The following is a 10,365-nucleotide window of genomic DNA, read 5'->3' as shown; positions in this document are numbered from 1 at the left end:
GCGACAATGAGGGTGGTAGGCGGCAGGATGATGGGTCCGACTAGGCGTCAGCCCCGTTGTCCTGGGGCGATGCTGGCTGCAGCAGCATCTGCACCGAGCCCCTCGAACTCCTCGTGGCCGTCTCCTTGGGTGGCTGGAGTAGGAGGTGCGGGGAAGGCGAAGAAGGCGGATGGCGGGCCGTCAATTCGGAGTACGCGGGCATCGACGCCTTCGTCGTGTATTGCCGGTCTTGCCGCCTCGTCTTCCGGCTCCTCTACCGTCATCATCATCACCAGCCTCTCGTCGAGGTGGGTGTCGGGGTGTTCTTCTGGTGCCTTCTGCCACCCGTAGCTCGCCTAGGCTCTCCTTTCGCCTTTTTCGCCTCCTTGACCTGCCTCCTGAGGAGAGGGACAAGAAAGGGATTATGGGCATCTTATCTCTTTTTAGTTTGTAAGCCTTCGGGCCTTCGTGGAATTTAAAACTTGTAATCCCATTATTCATGTTTTTCATTCCCTATGGACTATACCTGAGTGGAATGTTTTTAATGAAAAAGGGATGTTTGCCGGGCCACATGTTTGTAGGCGGAACCCACGACAAGGAGTGAATCCTTGATATATCTAAGATTAACATTTTCTCGCCCGGCAACAGGCCTTGCCGTTTCCCCACTTCGCTCGACCTTTCTCACGCTTTCAGCGGAGGCAGGGGAGACGCGGGTCCAGGCTCCTTGTTTCATCCCTTCGCTGCCGCGCTACGACCAAACTTGGTCCCAGGAACGAGCCCTAGGGCCTATAGTTAGGGGAGCACGGTAGTTTAAGGAAGAAAATGAGGTTTCACATACCTCAGTCCATAATGGAATGCATGATAAGGGATGAAGAACTTATCTGAAGCTGCAGCCCCCGGCAACCCTGGTTTGCCGTGGGTGAATTTTTGCTCTTACAGCCCCCGGCAATACTGGCTTGCCGGGGTCTAGATGCTGGTCTGTCCCTCTTCTCTTTTTCGTCCCCAAGTGGTTCGGCAAGGATATCTGTGAGTCCTGCGAACCAAAGAAGACAAAAGAACGGCAAAGAGACGCACACTCGACCTCTAAGCTAGAGGTTAGTCGCTGCTAAGCACTATCAACCCTAACCAAGGGCGAGACTCGACCTAGCATGCATGCTATAACTTAGGGCGCCAACGCTTCATTTATTTATGCTCAGGGTCTGCGCCTGGCTTTGTACAAAGGGTTACATGCATCATCAGCAATGCTTGTACAAAAGGTGGCTTGCCGAGGGGCCCGGCAAGCCGCGCCTCACGGGTAAAACTTGCGAAGATGCTCAATGTTCCAGGAGTTACTCACCGGAACGGCATCTTCGGTCTCCAGGCGGACTGCGCCGGGCCTGGTGACTCGTATTACCCGATAAGGGCCTTCCCACTTTAGCGTCAACTTGTTGGAATTCTTGGCCGATTAAACGTGCCGAAATACAAGGTCGCCTTCCTCAAGGCTTCGGGCATGAACCTTGCGGCTATGGTAGCAGCGAAAGGCTTGCTGGTAGCGCGCTACTCTCACAGCCGCCCGAAGAAGATCTTTCTCAAGGACCGTTGCGTCATCTTGCCGCAGTTGCTCTTGCTCATGCTCATCATAAGCGAGCACTCGAGGTGACCCGTATATGAGTTCAGTGGGGAGAACTGCTTCTTCCCCGTATACCCGGGCAAAGGGTGTCTGGCCAGTAGCTCGATTTGGCATCGTTCTGATTGACCAAAGAACCGTCGGCAACTCATCAATCCAGCGCCTTCCCCTCTTGTGCAGCCTGTCAAAGGTCTTTGTCCTTAGGCCCTGTAGTACTTCAGTGTTTGCTCTCTCAGCTTGACCATTGGTTCGTGGGTGAGCAACGGAAGCGAAACAGACTTTGCTGCCGAGGTCTTGGGTATATTGCATGAAGGTGCGGCTTGTGAACTGCATGCCGTTGTCGGTGATGACCCTGTTGGGTACACCAAAACGGCACACTAGTCCCTTGAAGAATTTGACGGCTGACTGAGTTGTAACCTTCCTCACTGCCTCCACTTCTGGCCACTTTGTGAACTTGTCGATTGCGACGTACAAGTACTCAAAGCCCCCGATAGCGCGGGGGAAAGGGCCCAGTATGTCGAGCCCCCAGATCGAGAAGGGCCAGGAGAGAGGAATGGTTTGAAGTGCTTGAGCTGGCTGATGAAGCTTCTTTGAATGGAAATGACATGCTTCACACCTGGTGACTAGTGTCGTCGCATCCTGGAGGGCGGTGGGCCAGAAGAAACCTTGCCGAAATGCTTTGCCGGCAAGGGCCCTTGACCCGATGTGGGATCCACATATGCCTCTGTCTATCTCCGCCAATAGCTCCAGTCCTTCCTCTCGAGGGATACACTTCGATTTCACACCGTTTGGCCTCTTTCTGTACAGGACGTCATCGACGAACTGGTACATAGTAGAGCGACGGGCTACTTTTTCCGCTCCTTCCTGCTCTTCAGGAAGTTCCCTTGTTTGGAGGAATCGGACGGTATGTTGTGCCCACGCTGGAGCCTGGGGCTCGACGGCGAGGACTAAAGGCATTTCCTCCACTATAGGAGCGGATGTCTCGACGGCACGAGCTTGACGCTCCGCCAGAGCTAGTCGTCCCGTGGCGGGCTCAGTGTCCCCAGCAACATCCTTGCCGGCGGCTCCGGGGAGCTCGGCGGGAAAGTACTTGTCGGGCCCTGATTTCCTCCTCTTGTTTTGCTCTGTTGATGGATCAACGGATGGCTGAGTTAGATGAAGCACAAAGGTTCATGGTTCCATAGGTAGCTTGAGGGCAGCGCGCTTTGACAGGTAATCGGCGATGTCATTCTCTGCTCGGGGAACGTGCTCCACCTGTATACCATCAAAACTCTCTTCTAGCTTTCTCACTTCATCGACATAGGCCTTCATCAACGGGCTCTGGTAATCCTTGTTGACTTGTTTGACGACAAGTTGCGAGTCGCCTCTGACGACGAGTTTCTTGATCCCGAGGTCCGCCGTGATCCTAAGACCGGCAAGCAGTCCTTCATACTCAGCCGTATTGTTTGTTGACACCTCCCTGGGGAAGTGCATCTGGATCATGTAGTTGAGGTGCTCTCTGGTGGGCGCGACAAGAAGTACGCCAGCCCCGGTGCCTTGTAAGGAGAAAGCTCCATCAAAGTACATGATCCAATTGTAACTTGCCTCCTTGCCGGGCAAAGCAGTCTCTTGGGCTTCTTCATCAGGCGTCGCGGTCCATTCTGCAATGAACTCCGTCAGGACTCGGCTCTGAATCGTCGAAGCACTTTCAAACTTGAGGCCAAAGCTGGACAGCTCCAGTGCCCACTTTACAATTCTTCCTATTGCATCTGGATTGTGCAATATCCGTTGCAGAGGGAGGCGAGTGACGATAGTGATCTCGTGTGCCTGGAAGTAGTGACGCAGCTTCCTTGAGGCCATAAGAAGGCTGAAGAGCAGTTTCTGCACGCCAGAGTACCTTGATCTAGCCCCCTGCAGGAGGGAACTAACAAAGTAGACCGGGTGCTGCATCATTTTCTTCTTCGGTGGCACTTCAACTGGCTGTGTCGTCTCTACATTGGTGGCGTCGGGCTCTGTCGTTGCCATTACCTCGTCGTCAACCTCTCTATGCGCCACTAGTGCGGCACTGACCACCTGGTTCGTCGCCGCTAAGTATAGCAGCAACGGTTCCCGGGGCCTAGGCGCAACTAGTATTGGCGCGGAGGAGAGATACTTCTTCAAATCTTGCAATGCTGCTTCGGCTTCTGGTGTCCACTCCATTGAGCCCGCCTTTTTCAAAATCTTGGAAAAGGGAAGGGCGCGCTCGGCGGACTTGGAAATGAACCTGCTCATGGCGGCAACGCAACCAGCAAGCCGACGCACATCCTTGACTCGTTTAGGTGCTTCAATCTGCTCTATAGCTTTGATCTTGTCCGCATTGGCTTCTATCCCACGCTGTGACACAAAGAACCCGAGAAGCTTGTCAGACGGGACGCAGAAGACACACTTCTCAGGGTTCAGCTTGAGGTTGATCTTGCGTACGTTTGCAAATGTTTCTTGTAAATCCGGTATAAGGGTTGCCCTGTTCTTGGTTTTGACCACTATATCATCCATATAAGCTTCCATATTTCTATGGAGCTAGGGTTCAAAACCAATCTGGACCGCCCTTGCAAATGTTGAACCAGCACTCTTCAGCCCGAAAGGCATCCGTATAAAACAATACATACCACATGGGGTGATGAATGCCGTTTTCTCTTCGTCTTCTCTTGTCATGAAGATCTGGTGGTAGCCGGAGTAGGCATCGAGGAATGACAGCAGATCACGTCCGGCTGTGGAGTCAACAATCTGGTCAATGCGCGGCAACGGAAAGGTGTCTTTGGGACAAGCCTTATTGATATCTGTGTAATCAATACACAGCCTCCACTTCCCATTTGCCTTGCGCACTACCACCGGATTGGCCGACCACGTTGGATGGAGCACTCCTCTTACCAAACCCGCTGCTTCCAGTTTCCGGATCTCCTCTGTGATAAACTCTTGTCGTTCCAAAGCTTGCTTTCTGACCTTCTGCTTGACGGGCCGCGCATGAGGACAGACAGCAAGGTGGTGCTCAATCACCTCCCTGGGAACGCCGGGGATGTCAGAAGCTTGCCACGCAAACACATCGACATTCGCCCGCGGGAAGGTGACGAGTGCATCTTCCTATTTGTTGTCAAGGGTGGAGCTTATGGTAAAAGCTCCTCCCGTGCCGTCCTCATTGACAGAAACCTTCTTGGTTCCCGGCGGTATGGCCCTAGACTTCTTGTTTCTGCCGTTGGAGCTCTCTGGCACGTCCTCGACGGGAGCGCTACACTCCGAAGAGGTGCGCTTGCCGGAGTGGGTGTCCGAGGTCTCACCGGTCTTCTTCTTCTTCTTCCCTCCCGGGATCCCAGCGGCAGGAGGAAGTGCCCTACTGGCGGCAGCTGCTGCAACTGCCTGTTGGTATAGTTGGTCAGCGCAAATCAGCACATCTTTCTTATCGGAGGGGATGGTGATGATCGTCACAGGTCCTGGCATCTTCAGGGTGTTGTAGGCGTAGTGTGACGCCACCATGAACTTGGCCAGCGCTGGGCGGCCAAGGATCCCGTTGTAGGGCAAGGGGATCTTGGCAACATCAAACACGATCATTTCTGTCCTGTAGTTCAGATCACTCCCAAAAATCACGGGCAGCGTGACCTTCCCCTTTGGTTGACTTCTTCCTGGATTAACCCCCTGAAACGTGCCTGTCTCTTCGTGGTCTTCATCAGGAATCTGCAGTTTCTCGATCACGGCAGGAGAGATTAAGTTCAGACCGGCCCCGCCGTCAACTAGCATCTTTGTCACCTTGAGGTTGCGTATTGTTGGTGAGACCAACAATGGCAAGCACCCGACCGCCGTAGTGCGATCGGGGTGATCCTCGGTGTCAAAAATGATAGGCGTGCTGGACCACTTCAGCGGCTTTTGGGCGCCAAACGACGGCTCCGCCACTGTAATTCACGCGCCCACTGTTTAAGCTGGCGGTGAGAAGTATGCAGCGAGGCACCGCCATCGACGCACATGGCCTCCGTAGCTTTCTGGAACTCTTGGTCGCCGGATCCGTCGTCCTCTTCCTGATCGTCGTCTTCTGGCTTCCTGTCACGGCCCCGGGCGGGCCTCTCCTGCTGTTTATCCTGCCGTGACGGCCCGCCTGGCCATCACGCTTCTTGCCGGACCCCTCAGCACCGTCATGGCCCTTCTCTTTGTCCCGCCTCTCATATTCAGCCCTCTGCTTCTCAGCAAGGAGCTCAACCTATCGGCAGTTCTGGAGATCATGGCCTTTGGTGCGATGGATCTTGTAGTATCGCTTGTCGGAGTTTCCTGGCTTCTCGGCAGCCGCCAAGGCCCGGCAGGCGACACATCTGGCAATTTCCTTGCCGGGGTCATCTGCCCTGGTTTTCTTGGTGCAGCCGGTGTCATTAGATCCCTCGACGACAAGCATGGCTTTACCTTTGCGCTTCCTCTTGCAGCGTCGGCCTTTCTTTGCCGGGGCGGCAGTATCCTCATCTGAGGAGTCGGTTTCCACGCCGGCATCTTCGCTGGGGTACTTCCTTCCCTCTTCAGCTCGGGTACATCTGTCAGCGAGAACATAGAGTTCTGCCACATCTTTCACCTTGTTCATTGCTAGCTCTTCGCGCATCTTGCGGTTATGCACGTTTTGATGGAACGCACTAATGATAGCGGCAGGGTGAACATCAGGGATATTGTACTGTATCCGGCTGAACCTCTATATATACTTGCGGAGACTCTTGCCTTCCTTCTTGGGAATGACGTGCAGGTCGCTTGCTTGGCCATGGGCTTGATGAACTCATGGCACAAATCCGACCAGGAGGAAATATAGTCTACCGGCAAGTGCATCAACCATGACATGGCGTTGGGTTTAAGAGCCAATGGAAAGTAATTCATAAGCACCTTATCGTCGCGGGCTCCGGCAGCTTGCATCGCGATGGTGTAGATGCTGAGGAACTCAGATGGGTGGGTCTTGCCGCTGTACTTTTAGCCAACGTCAGGTTTGAAGGTGCGGTGAGTGGGCCACTGGAACTGACGCAGCTCACGGGTAAAAGCCGGACAGCCTACCTCGTAAGGTAGGCATCCAGGGCTCTCCGGGGCCGGGTGGTTCATAACAGGCCCTGCTCGCCTGCCCGACTGGTGGCGCGCTCCGCGCCGGCGCTCGATAGTGGTTCGAGCATCTTCATGTTCTCGTTCCCGAAGAACTTGGCGCTGGTCACAGTGGGTCCGTGGGTCAGACGATGCTATGGAGACGTCGTCGCCCGCAACGTCGCGACGAGCTGGCGTCCGTGGTACCGGGTGAGGAGGAGGCGAATGCACCGTGGTCGCGGCGCCGCCGGCTTTCCCGCCACTGGTGCATGGGACTCCATCGGAGCGTCGACCCGGGGGCTCCACCGGACCCGGTTCGTCTTTGTTGGCCACCGCAACAAGGCTTCGGATAGTGGCTCTCCATTCGTCGAGTTTCCCCGTAGTGGGAGGAAAGTCGAGGAGCAACTGCGCGCGCGCCAGGGCTTCTGCTGGCGTTGGTGGTAGCGAAACCTGCACGGGTCGCGACGCGCTTCGACTCCTGACCATGTCAGAAGGAGCTCTATCACGACCCTGCGGTCGCATGCCATCTTCACAAGCGCCCCGGCGAGCGGGCAGGTCTTCTACGTCCCGGGAGTGGCGCTCGGGGCTCTTCCCGCAGCGACGCCCGGGATCTTCGGCATGGTTACGCCGTTCGTCGCGCGCTGCCTAGGAGGAGCGCGCTGTTGGTGCTGGCGTGGGAGTCTTGGAAGCCCTTGCGTCGCCTTCGGGCGGGGTGGCAGCGACCTTGGAAGGCCCCGCGCCACCCGTGGAGGGCCTGGCTCCGTCTTTGGATTTGGCGGTGTGCAGCCCATTACCAGGCGCATGAACATCGCCGCCCCCCAAACTCCGGCTGCTGGGACGGTGTTGGTGTTCACGAGCGGCGCCCCGGGTCCTTTCCGCGACCGGTCCGCTGCTCGCCCGCGTCGGGACGGGATGTCCGGCTCCCGACTGGCCAACCACCACCGTCGTCTTCTTCTTGGGCGCCATGACGATGAAGAAGCGTCGAGCTAACTGCTAAAGCCGATTCTCACCACTGCGGCGCCCCTACCTGGCGCGCCAAAGATGTTGGTGGGAACGACACCAATGGGATCACAAGAATCCCTACTACGGTTAGCGGGGCGCGGGGTCGTGAGAAGAGCGGATCAAACAGATAGCACACGGTTTGTTTATACAGGTTCGGGCCGGGAGGATGTGTAAAACCCTACTCCTGCTTTGGTGGATTGTATATCTGTGTTCTTGAGCTAGCTATGGGGCGTGAGGAGCTCCAAAAAGCCGAATCCTTCTCCTGGTCGCCTCAGGCCTCCTTTTATAGGAAAAGGGGTTGCCACAGTGGCACACAGGATGTGGAAAGGGTACATTGATGCGAGGTTATCCCTCGCATTACATGACAAGGCGCATTTATTCCGTCTTGCTTAGGTGTCCTTGCTTTATCGGGGACGAGGGAGAGACATGTCTCGTCCGTCGCCGCTCCCTCTTGTGTCGACATGCGCCCTGGCTAGCGGTGCCTGCGATGCCATGTAGGCAGGCATGCAGCTGAGGTGGCGCAGTGGTGGTGTCTTCACGAAGATCTGCATGCCGCCACGCAGGTGCCTGCCCAACTGGTTGGGTCGGCAGCTGCATGCGTACGGCGGTGGAGACCTGGTTGGTGTGGGCCTGATGGTGGCCTATAGGTGTCCTCGGCAAGGGTCTTGCCGGGGCCCCGGCAAGGGGTCTTCCTGAGGCGCCTGCTGTCATCCCCGGCAAGGCGCTTTCCGGGGGCCTTGTGGTCCTCCTTGGCAAGGATCCCGCCAAGGGTCGTCATCTTCTTTAGTATGTATCTGGTCTTGAACGTCTTCACAAAGATCTGCATGCCACCACAGGGATGTCTCCCGAATCCTCGCCCCATGGGGGCAATGGACTCAAGGGTGATTTCCTCCGTAGGTGTGGGGCAAGTTGCCACGGCAAGGGTCTTGCCGGGTTTGCTGAAACTGCCTCCCGGCAAGGATCTTGCCGGGGGAGTCCGCTCCGTCCCCTTTGCTCTTTGTGGTCTTGGTCTTGGCGTCGTTCTGCTTCTCTTGAGCTTCGGTCTTACCTTGGCTCACCTCCCTTGCCGTGCTTGGTGTGGTGATGCCCGTGGCTCAGACTGCCCGTGCACAGTTATAGGGGTACAAAAACTGTACCCCTCTTTTTGTACACCGACACCTCGCATCTAGTGTCATGTCTAGCCTCCATTCTATACTAGCTAAAAGTGATAGAACATCTACTAAATTGCGCTCTATCAATATATGGATGTACTCTTCTTCCCAATACAAAAACTTGCATCCATTCTACTCCCTCCATTGCACAATACATGCCTTCTATTTGTCAAAATATATATGTATCTAGACATGTCTTAGTATATAGCTAGGTACATCCATTCTACTCCCTCCGTTGCACAATACATGCCTTCTATTTGTCAAAATATATATGTATCTAGACATCTCTTAGTATATAGGTACATCCATTTTTGGAAAAATGGAAGTCAAGTATTTTGGAATGGAGGGAGTACACAATAAAAATTTTAAGTTAGCACAACTAGTCTAATCTGAGAGCAGAACCGAAGATTTTGTTGGGTTCTTCCTCCTTTTGCCGACACGTGGGACATCCAGCATCCAGGTCGTGTCATGAAAGAAAATAGAGTGGTAGTTGAAGCCACGAGATGTGCATCTTGGGTTAAACTGTAAATAGAATCTTACTACTCTTGAGTAACTCCAAAAGCGGCCACCGAAGATCTTTACTAGATTTGTTTTTCATCACCAGCACATCAAGGTGAAAGATGTGCAGGTTCAGTGGGTCCTCTTGCGTTTTCACTGACATGTGGGGCCACATGTGATCAAACAGACGATAGGCTCCGCGCGTCCGCTGGCTGGCTGAGAAGAGAGATAGAGGAGGGCTGAGCATGGACTGCAGCAAATTTGTTCTACGTACCTCGATATAGGCTCGATATAGTGGGGTGGCATGGGCCATAACTAGCATTCACGTCTAGCAGTACGGCACACCAATTTTCTTGGAGTCCGTGCTACAGCCATCTCTTCTCCCTCCTGTCCTCTTTTCTCAGCCATCGCACGGTGGGCGGGGTGGGGGTTTGCCGATAGTCGGTTTGCTCAATTGCCGTCCCACTTGTAAGTGAAAATGCAACACCGCACGCATTCCCGCTTGAGCGGCGTGCCAGACCTACCGTGTGGGGGTTCGACGCGAACATGCCAGGCTTTTCCTTTTGAACTCGTAACTTGTAAAATTTGGTTCTGCTCCATGGCGCGACCGATAGATAGAAAATAACGATTTTGCCTAGAGTAATGAGAAGTTTGCTTCTGGTGCCGTTCATGCATGGAGTACGTACGAAAATTATGAGGTTGATGCGAAACGTAAGATAATTTGCGTGTAGACGTGGGTGATTATGTTGATGGTGTCTTGCTGCGCCAGGCGCTGCGCGGCAAGCGCGACCTCGAGGTGCACATTCTCCGGCGCGACGGCAGGCAGTCGCAGGGCCACAAGTGTGTCGAAGAGGTTGTTACCATAGTGGTCGTTGAGGGTGGCGGGCATCGCAGAGCCTGGGCGAGTCGGCTGGAGTCTTATGTCAAAGTCGTCCGCATGCTTCTTGACGACGGTGAACTTGTCGAGGAAACCGACGAGGACCTCGTCGAACAAGGAGACGAAGCTGTCGTCCAAGCGGCCCCTCGCCCTGGCGGCCTCAAGCAATACTACCTGCCGGGCCGCAGGCCGGCGTCGTGGACATC

Source organism: Triticum dicoccoides, chromosome 6A (assembly GCF_002162155.2).
Source record: "Triticum dicoccoides isolate Atlit2015 ecotype Zavitan chromosome 6A, WEW_v2.0, whole genome shotgun sequence".
NCBI lineage: Eukaryota > Viridiplantae > Streptophyta > Magnoliopsida > Poales > Poaceae > Triticum > Triticum dicoccoides.
Note: the sequence above shows the minus strand (reverse complement) of the source record.